Source organism: Mixophyes fleayi, chromosome 5, assembly GCF_038048845.1.
Source record: "Mixophyes fleayi isolate aMixFle1 chromosome 5, aMixFle1.hap1, whole genome shotgun sequence".
Taxonomy (NCBI): Eukaryota; Metazoa; Chordata; class Amphibia; order Anura; family Limnodynastidae; genus Mixophyes; species Mixophyes fleayi.
This window is the reverse complement of record NC_134406.1, coordinates 57,472,083-57,491,844: the sequence shown is the minus strand read 5'-3', so window position 1 is coordinate 57,491,844 and position 19,762 is coordinate 57,472,083. Positions and strand designations below refer to the sequence as shown.

The window sequence follows — 19,762 nt, the reverse complement described above, 5'->3', positions numbered from 1 at the left end:
TGATCTTCCTCTCTCACCGCTCCACATCTGCTGCACCACTTTGCAAACCCCTACACTGGCACCCTGTGTCCTCCAGAATCAAATCCAAATTACTTACCCTTACCTACAAAACCCTCATCAACACTACCCTTGCATACATCTCAAATCTCATATCAAAATACTCTCCCTCCCACCTTCTTAGCTTTAACTCTGACCTGTGCTTTGTCTCGTCTCTGGTAACTACCTCTCTCTCCCGCCTACAAGACTTCTCCCATGCTGATCCCCACTTATGGATTTCCCTACCATGCTCAATCAGTCTTTCCCACAGCCTTCAAATATTTAGATGCTCTTTGAAAACACATTTATTTTTTTTAGGTGACCTTATCCTCGATAACATTATTGAAACTAATGCACCCTCTGTCACGGGCACTAGGAGTCTTTACCCAGGGATCACCAGGTGATAGGCTTACCAGAGCAGTATAGGTGGTAATATGGTACTCTGGTAGCAGGGTGATCACGGAACAGGAAATAGCAGATGATGAGATGCTCAGGAAAGTCTATGACTAGCAGCACTGGCAATATGGAGGTAGTAATACACGAGGAACTGTATGGACAAAGGACACGTGAAGGTAGTCAGTGGTCTGCGGTAGCAAGTTGTACCACTGCTATAGTGAGGAGGAATGTCCAACAGAAACGAGGAGGTGATGAGAGTCAGCGGTCTGCGGATAGCAAGTTGTACCGCTGTCTGAGTGAAGGAATGGAATCCAAGTGGAGGTATCCGGGGAGTCAGTGGTCTGCGTTAGCAAGTTGTACCACTGCTATGTGAGAGGATACTGGAGCAGGTGAAACTGGAAACAGGGGTCAGTGGTCTGCCACTAGCAAGTTGTACCACTGAATATATATGTGAGGAGGTGCACGGGGAGAGACTGCAACACAATATATACACGGGCACCTTGACTTTGATCCACAGTAATATGCACAATATAAATGTATAAATGACTGAACAACACTGCCAATATAGAAAGTCTCTTGAAGTAATCCAGCATGAGATAACACAGTCAATGATGGCAATAGACTCAGCGGATAGTACACTCCAGAGGAGAACCAACACAGTCCAGCAAGGTATGCAATACACAGCACAGTCAATGGGAAGTATGCATACCGTGGTTCAGGAGAAGGCAGTCAGACAGAAGTGCAGAGATACCTGAACGGCAGGAGGCCGGCAGGATGCAAAGTCCCTGGATGGGTGAAGCGGTGGTCTAGCAGGTGCAGCGCACAGGTAGGTAGACCAGCAGGGAACCCAGGAAGGCGTGGAGAGCGGATCAGCAGTAGATGGATGCGTAGCGCTGAGAAGTAACAGCAGCGGGTCTCTGCGGGAACACGGAGGTAGCCAATAGCAACCAGCAGGTGCAGTAACGATGGGACACCAGAGCAGAGTTGAACTGGAACAGTTGATCACGGAGAGTAGCGGGTAGCAATAGTGGCAGCAGACTCAAGGAAACACGGGAGAGTTGACAAGGGCTGAAGACTGAAGCGCACAGAGGCGGCGGATAGGAATCAGCTAAACAGTCACGATGAAACACAGACGGGTTGCAGGTTGAAGACTGTAGTGCACGGAGGCAGCGGATAGGAATCAGCTAGCAGTCACGATGATGAAACACAGACGAGTTGCAGGTTGAAGACTGTAGTGCACGGAGGCAGCGGATAGGAATCAGCTGGCAGTCACAATCATGAACAGGTGAGTGGATGTGAATGAAAGACTGTAGTGCACGGAGGCAGCGGATAGGCATCAGCTAACAGTCCCAATGATACAAGGTAGAGTTGAAGTGGTTAGAAGACTGTAGTGCACGGAGGCAGCGGATAGGAATCAGCTCACAGTCACGATGATACAGTAGATGGTAGAAGTGGTATGGGAACCACAGTAGTAGAAGTGGTTTGGAAACCACAGAGGTAGAAGTGGTTTGGAAACCACAGGAATCAGCTGGGCTGAATAAACGAGGAAACACAGGAACACCTTCAGAGACTCATGGGGAATGAGACTCCAAGATCAGGCAATGTGGTGATGACCACAGGTGCTTAATATAGGGAGGTTGCCTGATCTGCCAATTAAGTTAAAGGAACATACACTGGAGGTATAGAAAGGGCTGCGCATGCGCAGTCCCTCAGGATGGAGGACGGCCACGGTTCCTAAATGTCCGGGAAGAAGCACTCACAGTCCGGTGAGTGACAGTACCCCCCCTTTTAAAGGTGGGCACAGAACGCCTGGAACCGGGCTTGTCCGGATTTTTGGAATAAAACTTCTTCAGAAGGGCAGGAGCATTAAGATCTTCAGCTTTGATCCATGAACGCTCTTCAGGACCAAAGCCCTTCCAATGAACGAGGAAACGGAGGACTCCTCGCGAAATTTTTGCATCCAATACCTCAGTAATCTCGAAATCCTCCTCCTGATGAACTTGAACTGGCTGCGGTGCTGAGGGAGGAGTCGAGAAACGGTTGATGATGAGAGGTTTGAGCAAGGACACATGGAAGGCATTGGAAATCCGAAGATTCTTAGGAAGAAGAAGTTTAACACATACTGGATTGATAACTTGAATGATCCTATATGGACCAATAAAACGAGGGGCGAATTTCATAGATTGAACCTTCAAACGAATATTTTTGGTAGATAACCAGACACGATCTCCAATTTTTAGTGGTGGAATAGCCCGCCTCTTCTTATCTGCGAAAGACTTATATTTATTAGATGTCTTCTTTAAACAGGTTTTGACCTGAGACCAGATATTTTTGAAGGTTTGACAAGCAGTCTCCACAGCAGGAACTTGGGTGGGCGGGAGGGCAGGAAATTCCGGAAAAGACGGATGGTGACCGTAGACCACAAAGAATGGAGTTTTGGATGATGACTCATGGTACATGTTGTTATGGGCGAATTCAGCCCAAGGGAGCAATTCTACCCAGTTGTCTTGGTTGGCTGAAGAGAACATCCTAATAAAAGTCTCAAGATCTTGATTGACTCGTTCCGTTTGTCCGTTAGATTGCGGATGGTAAGACGATGAGAGTGCTAATCGTATGCCCAAGGTTTTACAAAGGGCCCGCCAGAATCTGGAAACGAATTGTACTCCTCTATCCGACACAATCTCAGACGGACATCCATGGATGCGGAAGATTTCTTTAATGAAATGTTCAGCCAGAGTAGACGAGGAAGGTAAACCGGACAGAGGGACGAAATGGGCCATCTTCGAAAATCTGTCTACCACTACCCAAATAGTATTGTGATTCTTACTTGGTGGCAAATCAGTAACGAAATCCATACTAATATGGGTCCAAGGCTTGGACGGAATGGGTAGTGGTCGCAGCAACCCTGCTGGAGTTCTGCGGGAGGATTTGAACTGAGAACATAAATCACAGGAAGCAATAAACTCTTTGACGTCTCTCCTCATTGAAGGCCACCAGTAACTACGAGAGAGAATCTCAAAGGTCTTGTGTTCACCGGCGTGTCCAGAAAAACGAGAGGCATGGAACCACGAAAGGATTTTCCTCCTCAGAGTAGGAGGCACAAGGGTCTTCCCAAATGGTAGCCTTTTGGTGGATGAAGCAGCCAGAGAAATACATTTGGGGTCTAGAATAGCATGGTTGGGAACCTCTTCTACATCAGAGGACGTCACAAAAGCTCGAGATAGAGCGTCAGCTTTCTTGTTCTTAGCGGCTGGTTTGAAGGTTATAATTAATTCAAAACGGGAAAAGAAAAGAGACCATCTTGCTTGACGAGGGTTCAAGCATTGAGCAGATTGCAAATATGACAAGTTCTTATGATCCGTGAAGATCGTCACCGGATGGCGAGCTCCTTCCAACAAGTATCTCCATTCCTCTAATGCAGCTTTGATGGCCAGCAACTCCTTGTCCCCGATAGTATAATTTTTCTCTGCGGGCAGAAGACCCCGAGAGTAGAAGGCACAGGGATGTAATTTTTGTTGCTCCGAGCGTTGGGAGAGAATAGCTCCTAAGCCCACATTAGAGGCATCTACTTCTAGGAAGAAGGGGAGTGTCACATCAGGCTGTCGCAGAATGGGAGCAGACGAGAAGGCCTCTTTGAGGATTTGAAAGGCTTGGAGAGCCTCAGATGACCATTGCTTAGTATTAGCCCCTTTCCGAGTTAGGGCCACAATGGGAGATGCAATGGATGAAAAGTCTTGAATGAAGCGTCTATAGTAATTGGCAAAACCTAAAAAACGCTGGATGGCACGAAGAGTAGTTGGCTGAGGCCAATGTAGTACAGCATTTACTTTGTCTGGATCCATCTTCAGGCCAACTCCGGAAACTATATACCCCAAGAATGGAATCTGGGGTAACTCGAATGAACATTTTTCCAATTTACAGAACAACGAGTTTTTCCGTAGTCTGGAGAGGACCTCTGCCACATGTTGGTGATGAGAAGGCAGGTCCTGTGAGAAGATCAATATGTCGTCTAGGTAGACAACGACACATACATATAATAAGTCCCGAAAGATCTCATTGATGAAACCCTGGAAAACAGCGGGGGCATTACACAGCCCGAAGGGCATTACTAAATATTCGTAATGCCCATCTCTGGTGTTAAACGCGGTCTTCCATTCGTCACCGGAACGGATTCTAATTAAATTGTAGGCACCACGAAGATCCAACTTAGTAAATATCCGAGCTCCCTTGATGCGATCAAATAGCTCAGTGATCAGCGGAATGGGATACCGATTCTTGATAGTAATGGCGTTGAGTCCACGAAAATCTATACAAGGGCGTAATGATCCATCCTTCTTTTTGACGAAGAAGAACCCAGCTCCAGCGGGAGAGGTGGAAGGTCGAATGAACCCACGCTGGAGATTCTCCTGTATGTACTCAGATGTGGCTTGAGTTTCAGGTAACGAGAGAGGATAGACCCGACCCCTGGGAGGAGTCTTGCCAGGTAGAAGGTCGATCGGACAATCCCAAGAACGATGAGGAGGAAGACGTTCAGACTGAGCTTTATCAAACACATCGGCAAATGAAGCATACTGAGGAGGGAGTCCCGGGGAGGAAGATGAGATGGAAGATCGCTGTACTTTAAGAGGAATAACTTGAGAGAGACAACGATGGTGACATTCAGACCCCCAAGACGTAACTTGAGGGGTGCGCCAGTCAATCTGGGGAGAGTGACACTGAAGCCATGGAAGGCCTAAGACAATCGGACTTGTCGTAACTGGAAGAATTAAAAACGAAATTTCTTCATGGTGTAGTACACCAATCTGAAGGGTTACTGGAGACGTACTCTGGGTGATGAGACCATTGATGAGGCGTGATCCATCTATAGCCGTCACAGTAATGGGTGTTTTTAAAGTGATCACTGGTAGGGACCATTGATTCACTAGTGATTTAGAAATGAAATTTCCTGCTGCTCCGGAATCAATCAATGCCTGTGACTCAAAGGATTTGGTAGCAAAGGAAATCGTAACATCAAAAGCGCAGACTTTAGATTTCATAGACAATGGAGAGGACTCCAGGGACCCTAACTTCACCTCTCCAGAACTAGTTAGGGCCTGGCATTTCCCGATCTCTTAGGGCAAGAGCTGAGCATATGCGTGGAATCAGCACAATAGATACAGAGTCTATTCTTTACTCTTCGTTTCCTTTCCTCTGAAGATAATTTGGAACGTCCTATCTCCATGGGAATCACAGAGGATGGAGCTGGACGAAATTGAGGGTTTAAACGAAGAGGTGCTTTGACAGCTGTTGTTTTCTCAGACTCTCTTTCACGAAATCTCATATCTACACGATGGCAAAGAGAGATCAAATCTTCTAGTGACGAAGGAAGCTCTTGGGTAGTCAGTGCATCTTTAATTTTATCGGAGAGCCCCTGCCAGAAGGCGGCAACTAATGCTTCAGTGTTCCACTGAAGTTCAGAGGCTAAGATCCTAAATTGAATGACATACTGTCCTACTGTATGGGAGCCTTGTCGCAAACGAAGAATGCTGGAAGCAGCGGAGGTCACACGACCTGGTTCATCGAACACACTTCGGAACGTGGAAATGAATTTGGCACTATCTTGTAGAATTGGATCGTTTCTTTCCCACAGGGGGGAGGCCCAAGCCAGGGCTTGTCCCGAAAACAATGAGATAAGATAGGCCACTCTGGAACGATGGGTAGAAAAATTTTGAGGTTGGAGTTCAAAATGGACTGAACATTGGTTAAGGAAACCTCTACAAGTTTTGGGGTCCCCGTCATATTTTGACGGAGTAGGCAGGTGAAGCGTAGGAGCTGTAGACACCTGGGATGGCACTGGGGAAACGGAGGAAAGCACAGGAGCTTCAATATTAGCTGTAACAGTCTGTCCAGATGTTCCTTGGGAGGTTAATGATTGGTAACATTGAAGTAACAGCTGTTGGCGAGCATCCTGTTGCTCCACACGGCTGACCAGATGCTGCAGCATCTCTTTAGCGGTAGGTTCCGTATCTGGGTCTGTCATGGCCTGATCTTACTGTCACGGGCACTAGGAGTCTTTACCCAGGGATCACCAGGTGATAGGCTTACCAGAGCAGTATAGGTGGTAATATGGTACTCTGGTAGCAGGGTGATCACGGAACAGGAAATAGCAGATGATGAGATGCTCAGGAAAGTCTATGACTAGCAGCACTGGCAATATGGAGGTAGTAATACACGAGGAACTGTATGGACAAAGGACACGTGAAGGTAGTCAGTGGTCTGCGGTAGCAAGTTGTACCACTGCTATAGTGAGGAGGAATGTCCAACAGAAACGAGGAGGTGATGAGAGTCAGCGGTCTGCGGATAGCAAGTTGTACCGCTGTCTGAGTGAAGGAATGGAATCCAAGTGGAGGTATCCGGGGAGTCAGTGGTCTGCGTTAGCAAGTTGTACCACTGCTATGTGAGAGGATACTGGAGCAGGTGAAACTGGAAACAGGGGTCAGTGGTCTGCCACTAGCAAGTTGTACCACTGAATATATATGTGAGGAGGTGCACGGGGAGAGACTGCAACACAATATATACACGGGCACCTTGACTTTGATCCACAGTAATATGCACAATATAAATGTATAAATGACTGAACAACACTGCCAATATAGAAAGTCTCTTGAAGTAATCCAGCATGAGATAACACAGTCAATGATGGCAATAGACTCAGCGGATAGTACACTCCAGAGGAGAACCAACACAGTCCAGCAAGGTATGCAATACACAGCACAGTCAATGGGAAGTATGCATACCGTGGTTCAGGAGAAGGCAGTCAGACAGAAGTGCAGAGATACCTGAACGGCAGGAGGCCGGCAGGATGCAAAGTCCCTGGATGGGTGAAGCGGTGGTCTAGCAGGTGCAGCGCACAGGTAGGTAGACCAGCAGGGAACCCAGGAAGGCGTGGAGAGCGGATCAGCAGTAGATGGATGCGTAGCGCTGAGAAGTAACAGCAGCGGGTCTCTGCGGGAACACGGAGGTAGCCAATAGCAACCAGCAGGTGCAGTAACGATGGGACACCAGAGCAGAGTTGAACTGGAACAGTTGATCACGGAGAGTAGCGGGTAGCAATAGTGGCAGCAGACTCAAGGAAACACGGGAGAGTTGACAAGGGCTGAAGACTGAAGCGCACAGAGGCGGCGGATAGGAATCAGCTAAACAGTCACGATGAAACACAGACGGGTTGCAGGTTGAAGACTGTAGTGCACGGAGGCAGCGGATAGGAATCAGCTAGCAGTCACGATGATGAAACACAGACGAGTTGCAGGTTGAAGACTGTAGTGCACGGAGGCAGCGGATAGGAATCAGCTGGCAGTCACAATCATGAACAGGTGAGTGGATGTGAATGAAAGACTGTAGTGCACGGAGGCAGCGGATAGGCATCAGCTAACAGTCCCAATGATACAAGGTAGAGTTGAAGTGGTTAGAAGACTGTAGTGCACGGAGGCAGCGGATAGGAATCAGCTCACAGTCACGATGATACAGTAGATGGTAGAAGTGGTATGGGAACCACAGTAGTAGAAGTGGTTTGGAAACCACAGAGGTAGAAGTGGTTTGGAAACCACAGGAATCAGCTGGGCTGAATAAACGAGGAAACACAGGAACACCTTCAGAGACTCATGGGGAATGAGACTCCAAGATCAGGCAATGTGGTGATGACCACAGGTGCTTAATATAGGGAGGTTGCCTGATCTGCCAATTAAGTTAAAGGAACATACACTGGAGGTATAGAAAGGGCTGCGCATGCGCAGTCCCTCAGGATGGAGGACGGCCACGGTTCCTAAATGTCCGGGAAGAAGCACTCACAGTCCGGTGAGTGACACCCTCACAACTATCCCAATCTCCACTCTGAAACACATTTACTCCTCTTGTTTCAGCTGTGCCCTCTTCCATTTAGAAGATAAGCTCTCTAAAGAGCAGGGTCCTTCATACCCTTTGTTTTCATGTCTGCATTTATTTTGTCTACCTTGTATGTCCTTGTTTTATGTATGTACTGTTTCCCCTACTGTACGGTGCTGCGGAGCACTGTGGCCTTACAAATCTGTGATAATAATAAATAATAATAACTTGCATGCAGATGTGTGCTAGCTATTGGCTCACATACATGTAAATCAAAGACTATATACCATGACAGTCATCACTATCAGCTGGCATTTACACCAGCCCTGTAGTGGGTGCAAATGATATGCCGGTAAACAAGCGCACTTACAAGAAACCCAGGACTGCGTCTGCCTCTGAACGCCCTTACTGTATATGGCATTCTTTAGTCTGCATCTTCCCTCCCTCGTCCTACCTGTCAGGTCATAGGTAGTAGTAAGTGTCATTCACATTCAGACATAAATTGCATGCAATTGTGTTACTGGCATAAGGTTCGCGTCTGAGCATGGGCATGACTATATCACACTAGATAAGCTACACAAATGGACATACATCTCAACATTTTGGCTTTCCTTCTTTATTTTTGCTCTCCTCTGTACCTCCAAATTAGAACTCCATGGCCCTATCCTCCACCACACCACAATAAATGTTTTCTTCCAGTAAATAAATATGATAATGTATTTTTCATGATGACAGGCATATATGAGGCTTCCTGAGAAATGAGAGTTGCATGGGCGGATTGCGGCATGGTTTGGGTCGATCGGGTGGTGGCCCAAATTTACCTGATTTTTCAATCAGTATTGTTTCATGGTATATAAGTCAGATTCTCATACTTCTCCCTTTTGGCTGTCCTAGGCCCAGATTATGTGCCTGCATGAATTCAGGTGATTTTTTGGCATAACATTACTCTCATTTATCAACTTTGCTATAAGATTAGTAAATATAATAATAGATTTTATGTATTTAGAATGCAAACTATGTATAAAATGTACTGAATATTATTTAGTGTACATTTCCTGTGTCCTAGTCCAATATAGTATAAGAACTAAAAATAAAACTAGAATTTATAAAATAATATAAACATAACGACAATGCTCTAATGCATGCAGAAATATATGTTCTCTTTAAATGTAGGCACATTTGGGATATGTGACTGTGTGAAATATATTGTTTCCAGCCCACAAAGAGAAGCAATTTCCCCTGAACTGAAAACTAAATTATCCACTTGGCAACTAAGAGAGTGGACCCAGTTGCAGAGTAAGAATCAAATGTTATGTGACTGTTGTGAGCAATGCTGTATATTTAGTCTGCTGCTGAGAGGTTCTTTCAGATATAAGTGACAGGGAAGATGTGGCTCCTTTTATAGAAAGTGAGAGATAGAGTTGTAAATAGATAAAAATCTAAAATGAGCAAAGTCCAGGAAAAAAACACTTATAAGACTATTTTAGACTTTCTAGAAAGAATGGAGATATTGTAACATATCATTAAGAAGTATTAAGCAATTTGCATAAGATGTCATTCAAATTCACCTCTTGCCCTTCGCTTCCAGATTCGGGAAAATGTCAGCTATAATCATTTCTATACCTGCTATTCACCTTTGTTGTTCCCAGCTAAATGCCTATTATCACAGCTCTCCATGACCTTAATTCTTCCATGTCTTACAATATATTCTGCCAGGAATTGAAAGTTATAATGATAGTATGGTTTTATACTGCCAGTCATGTGTGCTCCAACACACTCAAACCCCTATCATATGTACAGGTACATGGAGTTTTTAAAGATATCGGGCCTAAATCATTAAGAAAAGTATGGCAAAAAAAAAGTTTTGTCCTGGACAAAACCATGTTACAATGCAAGGGGTGCAAATTAGTTTATTATTTTGCACATAAGGAATATATGCTGTTTTTTTTTATGTAGTACTCAAATACTTGTCAGCAATATTTTACACTGATATTTGAAGTTGATCTAGGACATGACCTATCTCAATTATAAATCTGTCCCCACAGTTTAAATGCATCTCCCCCTCCAATGCAATATGGTTTTGCCCAGGTGAAAAGTTACTAATTTTTTTTGGCTTTACTTTCCTTAATGAATCAGGTCCATCCAAAATGCCTGATCTTTTCCAGACAATTATATAAGTCATTCAGAAACAACAAATAAAAACAGTCTGCTCTATCATCTTGTTGGGAGATTTTAACAGCCCATGTTGGAGATTCATAATTTGCAAGTCACCTGTGTCTTCATCTGTGTCATCCAAATTTTGGGGTACTGTGACAAACCAAAGTTTCTTGTGCCACTTACGGGTATGAAAACTATTTAAAATATAATTTCTGGTAGAATGTCGGATCTCGAGTTTTGGATCAATAATTTCTACATATAGCCCTCCCTCTTGCTCTCAGCTGCCATTTTAGAATTGATAGCAGGTGGGTAGGACGCTTGCTGCAATTGTGTGCTCATAAAGTGGGTTGTAGAGGGTTGGAAAGGGTGAAAGAGGTAATGTATATTGAAATAGTTGTAATTTTACTGCACAAATCTTAACAGTTTATTTACAGATCAGTCTAATGGAAATATGTGCTGATCAATTGGGTGTGAGAGAGTAAAGAGTAGACAATCAGTGGTTGCTGGTAGTAATAGTATAGCACACCTCCCAACCATCCCAAATCAGTCCTGATTTGAAGGCTCGGTTCCTTCATTCCAATCAGTACACCTTTGTCCCGTAGAGGAAAATTCTGTCCACTGCTGTTCTGCATGGTAGAGCAGCTGAGAACAGGTGCCTTGTGCACGGCAATTAAGGGGTTTGGAGGGGAAGAGAGGAGAGAGTGGGGCAGCCTTGTGCTTCAAAAGCCCTAGACATGCCCTCATGGGATGTGGCCACATCCCCAGAAAACTGGGGCCACGCCCCATCCCACTACCGGAGAGACCAAGTTTGAAAGGTATGGTATATAAGTAAACCAAGAGTGGCCAAAAAATATTATTTCTTGCTTTGAAAATCAAAGTTTTATTATCTGAAATCAGTTGTCAAAGGGTCAGTATCACTGACATCTGAACTATTTAGTGGACAAAAAACAGGGTTTTAAAATCCAAGTGTTTGGCTGTGAAGGTAATTGTGTGAGGGGTACTAGTAAGCAGCCAGAAGAGAGGTGCTGTGAAGGACCTGGCATTGTGTGCTAGCGCACTATGCTGAAGGGATGAGAATGATGTAGATAATGCTACAGACGCTTCTTCTGGTGAAAGCGATACACTTACCCACTGGGCTGTCACAGTCATGTAGTCTATTGTTCAACCAGTACCGCTTGTCCACACATCCATAGTTAAGGGAATGGCTGTTAAAATTTTCTAGGGACGGAATGATGTTTTGCTTAAGCTCTCGGTACAGCTGAGGAATTGCTGTTCGAGAGAAATGTAATTTGGTATCGTGGACCCATGGGGCCATATTTTGCAGTCAATGATTTCATGGGCAGAATGAGGAGGGGAATGGGTGTATGCACATAGTCAATGTACAGTAAAGACGTGCCAAGCTTGAGCACATGCAGCAGGGTCTGATTCAAGCTTTGGGCATCTCTAAGGTACGTGTTCTACTGTTGTATCACTTGCACCAGCTACAGGTCAGGTGTAAGTGCAGAATGATAGTGATGACAGTTGCATATGTATGCTAGAACATGTGTTTGCAATCAAGAGAAACTGTAAAAATGTATTTTATGTACAGTAGATATAAATAACATCCTGAGAAATGTATTTCATGGGGGAAAAAATGAAAGAATTTTTTTAACAAAATGTTTTTTCATTAATGACTATACTTTCAACAGGTCAATTAACAGGTCAATAACTGAATACTTTTTTCCTGTGTGGTTTTCTGGTACATTCCACATAGGTATTGTACGTATCCTGCAGCGTATAGTGTCTGTCTCAATACAGCAAGTGCAGTGTAGGCAGATCGTACATACACCTGAATTCAAAAAGAGACATTTCTTCAGATCTGCTTGTAGTTGAATACAGATGTGCGTATGCACAAATTATGTGTGTTTTTTAAAAAAAACGCACAATATGTTCATTTTGCATGCCTTAATAAATCAAGCCCATGATCTCCACTAATCTGCTAATACCTGATGCATTGATTCAGGAAATTGAACACACATCCAATGCTAACATAGCTGCCATGGCTGTGGTGGTCCACTGTGCAACAGAATGCTGGCTGTCATACTTGGTTCCTCTTGCAAACGGACAATTGTTATTTAAAACTATGCTTACTGTTCTTGTTCCCCTTCTGCATAGAAGTTTCAGCAGCAGCAGCAGCAGCAGCAATCTATGCTCAGATTCATAGTACCATGATATATTTGATGATATTATTTTATACACATATTAGTGCATTTGCAAATAAATGCAAAATCAGTGAATGACAATATTTAACTATGTGAAAATATCTGACTCCAGAGTCCTAAAAATTTTTCTGTAAGCGTGAGTCAGGTTGGCATTACCCTTCACATGTCCTTCACGTTTCGGTGTGGTGCTGCTATCACAGAATTACATGCTCTGCACATGTATCAAAGAGGGCAAATACTGGGCACATGCTGACATGATTTGCTTCACCATGGCCCGTTATGACACATGCTGTACTATATGATATTTATGAGTTATATACTACACTATACATAAGTCTTTTATATGTTTTTCATGCTATATTGGTCTGATAAGAGGAGTAATTTTGCCACAAGATTTTTTTTTAAAGAATTAGGAATGGCTATTGTGTACTTATTGATGTACACTATTTAAATTCTTCAAATTATTTTTCATTTGATAGTGGTAGTAACATTGTATGAAGCGCCATTGTTTGCCTATTTTGTGTACTCCCCAACACAGAGTCTAACTTCCTTTTTTTAAATTTTTTTATTTTTAACATATTCTAAATAGCTAAAGAGGCTGTTACAATCATATAAACATAAAGATTTTGAACAGTCTCTTTGAATTAAGAAGCTATATGAAGTGTGAATTTGGAAGGTTATCACAAGAATATTGGTATTTACCATTTTCCCTTGTTTTTTTTAGGCTGCTCATAATTATTTATGATTCTGGACTATCATGGCAACCACAGTCACATGGTACTTAATGTAGTGAGCAAAAAGTCAGTGGAATTCCTTCTTCCAACTCTGCCATCACATGACATACTGAGAGTTGTAAGCATGTGCCTGTGTAGCAGAATGATCTTGAGTGGCAGACATTTTTGCTTGCCAACCAGAGTTTTGAAAATGAGGTAATGATTTATAGGATAGCTAAGAAAGGGAGTTGCATATGCATACTTAAAAGGTATGTATCTTGCTCTCTTAACTCTCTGCCTGTCTGTAATACCCAGTCTTGATTTATTGCTATGTTTGTTCCCAATTGTAAAGCACTGTGGAATATGCTGGTGCTCCATAAATAAATGTTGATTGATTATCATTTATAGTAAAATATCTTGTCTGTGGGATTGCTGCTTTAAGAACATTTACAAATTCATACTGAGTTTGGCCCTGTTGCTAAGAGAGTAGATTAAATGTAACATGATACCATGATAGATATTAATATAACGTCAGTGATTTTGGAGAATTAGAAGCTATTCTTTATCATGCATTATTAATGTACATACAACTCTACACTGAGGTGTCATTCATTTCTCACATTTATTGGGATAACAAATAGCAAGATTTAATTTTACTGGAGATGAAATAATGCAATCACTTTTATTTCTCTGGTTGACCTTTCCAGGAAGTTATTTCATTTCAAACAAAACCAGACACTTCCTTTATAGGCATTTTGAAAGAGTTCATACAAGGTTTCTTCTGCCATGCATACGTTAATATACAGTAATGCTCGCTAGTGATGATCATGATTCTGTTATCTCTACTGCATATGCCAACTTAATGACACTAACTCAGTTAATGTAAAAGCTGCACTCTGCCAGAAGGAAGAGGGACCAAATAAGGTTAGTGGTGCGGCATGATTAAAAAAAATGTCTCCCTCATTTAGCATGATAGAAAGTCAATTAAAATATATTTTTCCACTTGCGCTTCTGAAATTTCTCATTAACAAGTCAAAGTTATAAATGATAGGTAAGTGCTTGTTCAGAATTTGCTGCCAATGTTGGTGCTTTTAATTTGTTTTTAAATAAAGACGCTCTACTGGGACAACACGTTCAATAGCAAAATGGATTTATTTTCTGATTGGTTAACCAATACCAATGATTCCTACAATACCTTGTAAAAAGATAGCATTTTGCTCCTAATATAAAAAAGGCCTACAGGCAAGGGTGCTAATGTATAGGGGTCCATCATTTTGGAAAATTAAAACTGGGACATCCATCTGATCTGATAATTGCTCATTTTCTGAAGCTACCACTACATTACTTTTGGGCAAATATAGGGAATTACTCCCATTAACTCATCTGAGTCTTAATTCTAGGACAATAAAAGTTAAATGTTACAGAATTCCAGTGAGAAAAAAAAGTCTATTAATGTATGAAGCTAATAGCACAAATAGAGGTAAAAACAAAATAAGTAAAGATAAAATTTGATCAGTCAATATGTGCTATAAGAAAAAAATAATTTCACTTACATTTGTGTGTGCCATAGTAATTGTTCAAATTGACCGCTATTGAAAACTCTGACACCCTCCTAGATGTCATACCTACTGTGGCTTTTCCTAAACATTGTACATCCTGGTCTAAAACACTGAGCTGGAATGAACTTACTTATACTCTATTAGCATACTTGCCTACTTTCCCAGAACCTCAGAGAGATTTCGAGGAGTCTGGGACATAAGGCCAGCCATGCAAATTCCACCCACTTCCCTACAAGCCAACCACGCAGGACTGATGGGAGAACGTTCTTGCAGCGTCGGTACCTTTGCAGTGGCGGTACTCTTGCAGTGGAGATAGTTCCATATCATCAGCCCACAAATACTGTAACTACGCCCATCAGTGACATGATTTAAGATCATAATTGGTTCCACACTGAACGTCAGACTGCCCCCTAAATACTTATAGCTCTTGTTGCTTGTATGAATTTAAGTTTATGATTCTGCCTAAAGTTGAGGGTTAGGGATGGGAATAAGATTAGTATTCAGACTAGCATTACAATTTTCCAAACCATCAGTGATTTTATTTGGGGGGGGAGGGGAGGGGTTGTATGAGAGGAGAATATAGTAATGAGGATTAGTGACATTGTTCCTTTAAATGTAAAGGCTGTACCTGTAGATGTGGGTGTAGAAAGACCATAGAGACCACTCTCAGGAGTGAAACACAACGCGAGAACAGGAACTTAGTCAATGACCTCACTTCCAGCCAGACTCTGGCAGGTCATACATTTACAGTACTTATGGTGCATATTTATCAAATGGCAAACAAACCCTGTAGACAGTAAAAGATTTGCCTGATTTTGCCAGAGAGAGCTTCACTACTCAAAGCATGGAGCAGCCTATTTAACAGGCAAGTACATGCACCACCGCAATAGTTGTTCTGCTATCGCCATCTCAGGATGGCAAAAACAGAAGAAAATTAATTGAAAAAAATGTTTTATTCTTTAGAATGGTCAATATTTTTAAAATATTTTTATTTTTAAAAAATATTTAAATCTATTTTTTTTTTTTTTTACAATTCTAGTGAAACTGAATACCCTAGTCTGGGCTTTCATGTAAGAACTGGCTAGCCTGATAATGCATGCCATATGCCCAACACTGATCGCTCCAGCCCTGTATCGCCAAGACAGGTGAGTATCGTTCAGCTGACCCAGCAAGATTTTATGGATAAATTCCAGTGTTAAGTGATTTTAGTGCTAAAAAAATCATCTGTATTATCGCATATTGATAATTAGGCACTTATGTCTTAGATCCTAATTTTTACAAATGTATTCGGCCCTGTATTTGGTACGTATAATATTTTGGACCTTTGACTTAATGAAAACATAAATTACTGAAAAATAAAATTTTATGATGTAAAATGTTTTGAAAACTATTGTGAAATCAGAGAAATGGACCCACTAAAATGCATTACATAATAAGGTAACTGTGGAAAGAAACTGCAAATTCTGGAAAAGTGGAAAAATCATGAAATGTAAAATGGGGGATTTGATTGAATATAATTTAATTATCATTACACTTATTAATCTAGAATATTATTTTATATTTTAATTTCAGACTGTTTTATTGTGTGCTTTTTCAAACTGTGCAGAACAATATACTGTGTTGAAGTAAAAGTTAATTGCCAAATAAAGTGATAAAAGTGTCTATACTGCAAACAGAAGTGTTGTAGCCAGGTAAAAAATCAACTAGGGCAAAGGCAGACATAATGTTTATCACACTACTGTATTCTAACAGAGATAATCATTAACTGCTCTGTAAATACAGAGAAGATATCAAGACAGTTTAATTTAACTATAAATTGTAGTTTCTAAAGGCATGCAGCCTTGTGATTTTACCTGTATTAAATTAATCGCAATATATTTTGCCTGATACTTCAATCTCATTATATTTTGCTTGACAATGATTCATGGTTTTAGAAGTACCTTAGGTATTACATTTCAGCATATTGAAATGTTTTTATGCTGTGAAGTGACTGTTTTTATGTCAGTGGATTAGAATTGAGGTTTAAGAATTCCACTGGCATAATGTCAAAGTGAGAGTAGGGGAGGGCTGGCAAATTTTATCCCATGGGGCAAGACTCGACATTTTAAAGGAAAACAAATGCAGGTGGCCCTGTGCCCCAGCCCAAGGTAGCCCACTATGGGACCGGCCCGGGGAGCAGATGCCCCCTTGCCCCCCAGCCCAGCCTGCCCCTGAGTGAGAGGTTAAATATCATGTGCTACATCTTATTAGTACAGACCACTAAGCGTCTCTTACAATATAAACACATGGGGGCATATTCAATTCTCGCCGTTTTCCGTGGCGTTAAAACTAATACCGTTATTACGGTAATAGTAAGCTGGATTTCAGCTCGAGGCTCAGGGAGCTGCGAGCTGAAATCCAGTTAGAAAACTACCGTAATAACGGTATTTACGCGCACTATTACCGTAATAACCGTAATAGTGTGCGCGCCGCAAGATTTTTGGTGTTTCCGCCAAGAATTGAATATGCCCCATAGAGCGGCTATAACAGGTTGCTATTCTAGCAGACAAATCTATAGCCATGCTTTATCCACTAGTAGCATGGAATCAATTTAACAGAACTCCGTACTCAGCCCTTTATAGAAACTGTACTGTGTGGGACTAAACTTATCCTCTCTCACGCTCACCTACTAATTTACTGTTAACCCCTATTTTAACTAGACATATTTAAGTGTGATTTGCCACTGATAAGAAGCACCTACCATGCTTGTCTGGTCCTTCTGTTTATGTGTTTGTTGAATACTCTTCATATTGATTGCTGCAGTTCCTTATACAACATACTTCAACCACATCCTCTCCTATCAGTATTTCTTTATGTCCTTTATGTAAGCCCCATTCATCATCATCTTATTAACACAATGAGATACTGATTTTTAATTATTGCCTACCAGTTTTGCCTTTAGTTATCCTTATGTTGCTTGAAAGATTAGTTCACTTCTGGGATTTTTTTTCATAATTAAATGTAATATTTTGAATATTTTGCAAATACAATTGCATACATACAGTTTAATCTACAAACACTACTTTAAATTGTGGTTATACTTTACTAGAGAGTGTTTATGGGGAATCATGTGTGTACGTGCCAAGATGGCAGGTTCTGCAGAGGTGAAAAAGTATACACCAGCCTTTCAGAGTAGTTGGGGATAAGGCATATGAGCGAGTCTGGTTTCGTAGTGCAGTGCAGAAATGAGATTTTTGCAGGATGAGATATTTAAATGAGATAAAGGGGTAGTGAGGGCGCATTTAAAGGAGTGAACCTCGCTGCGTGAGAGGATGCACAGTATTTTCCTCCCCACGGGAGTCCTGAGAATCAGGTCTTGTCAGTATACTTATATTCGCACGCACTTTGCACATTCCATTTGCACTTTTATGGGAAAGCATATTCCTATGTGCACTTCCTCCAATGTAATAAAAGAGCTTTAAACACAAACAAGTGATCCATGTAATAAACACAGCTCCAATGTTCCTTTACTCCCATGATGAATTTAGGACAATATTGAGCAATATTTTATAAAACAAAAAGAGAACATTTTAAATGAATAAGGGGGTGGTCCTTAAGGGATAGTAGGGTGACAAAGAGGGCATATTTCTACAGAGACAAACAAAAATAATATTTCAGAAAACTTATTATGTGGCATAACCAGTGCTCGCAGTGGGGCGGTATGGCTGTATGACATACCGGCACTTCCCTACAGGCAGCCAGGGCCGATGGAATGCAGGGTAAGTAAGGTGGGGCACCATGCCTGAGATGTGTGCTGCTCTGCCTGCCTTCCCTGCTTGTCTACCAGCCCAGTAAATACATACCTGGTGATGCTGGTGGCACCCTGCTCCCTTCTCACTGACTGTCGGGTGTGCATTCATCATGTCCAGACACTGTTAGTGAGGAGCGGTGCAGAGAGGAGCTAGCACAATGAAGAAAAGACAGAAGAGAAGAAGACAGAAGAAAAGTCGATCATAGAAATTTAAGTAATGAATGGACGGGGATACATTGAGATGAAGAGAGCAGCAGTGTACCCTTACCCTTGTGTATCAAACCATTGTCCCATAGATTGTAAGCTTGTGAGCAGGGCCCTCTTACCTCTACGTATGTATTACCCAGTATTGTTTTATTACTATTTGTTCCCAAGCGCTATAGAATCTGCTGGCGCTATATAAATAAATGATGATGATGATGAATGAAGTGGGCACAATGTGAAGAAAGAGGGTGCACAGTGTGATGGATGAGGGAGGAGGGGGCACAGTGTGAAGGAGGAGGGGGCACCGTGTGATGGAGGAGGGGGCACAGTGTGATGAAGGAGGGGCACAGTGTGAGGAAGGAGGGGCACAGTGTGAGGAAGACGGCTGCTGTGTGAGGAAGAAAGCTGCAGTGTGAGGAAGGATGCTGCTGTGTGAGGAAGGAGAGGGCACAGTGTGAAGGAGGAGGGGGCACAGTGTGAAGGAGGAGGGGGCTCAGTGTGATGGAGGAGGGGGCACAGTGTGATGAAGGAGGGGCACAGTGTGAGGAAGGAGATTGCAGTGTGAGGAAGAAAGCTGCAGTGTGAGGAAGAAGGCTGCAGTGTGAGGAAGAAGGCTGCTGTGTGAGGAAGTAGGGGGCACAGTGTGAAGGAGGAGGGGGCACAGTGTGAAGGAGGAGGGGGCACAGTGTGATGGAGGAGGGGGCACAGTGTGATGAAGGAGATTGCAGTGTGAGGAAGAAGGCTGCAGTGTGAGGAAGAAGGCTGCAGTGTGAGGAAGAAGGCTGCAGTGTGAGGAAGAAGGCTGCAGTGTGAGGAAGAAGGCTGCAGTGTGAGGAAGAAGGCTGC

At 42.6% G+C, this 19,762-nt stretch overlaps 1 long non-coding RNA gene across 1 annotated transcript in view; it reads left to right on the top strand.

The window, feature by feature from the left end:
* The window catches only part of LOC142157668 (uncharacterized), a 103,169-nt gene that overhangs the window by 52,635 nt on the left and 30,772 nt on the right, over positions 1–19,762 (top strand). The window contains exon 2 of the long non-coding RNA XR_012692559.1: positions 15,962–16,067. This is a non-coding gene — a long non-coding RNA (uncharacterized LOC142157668). The remainder of the gene's footprint in view (positions 1–15,961; positions 16,068–19,762) is intronic.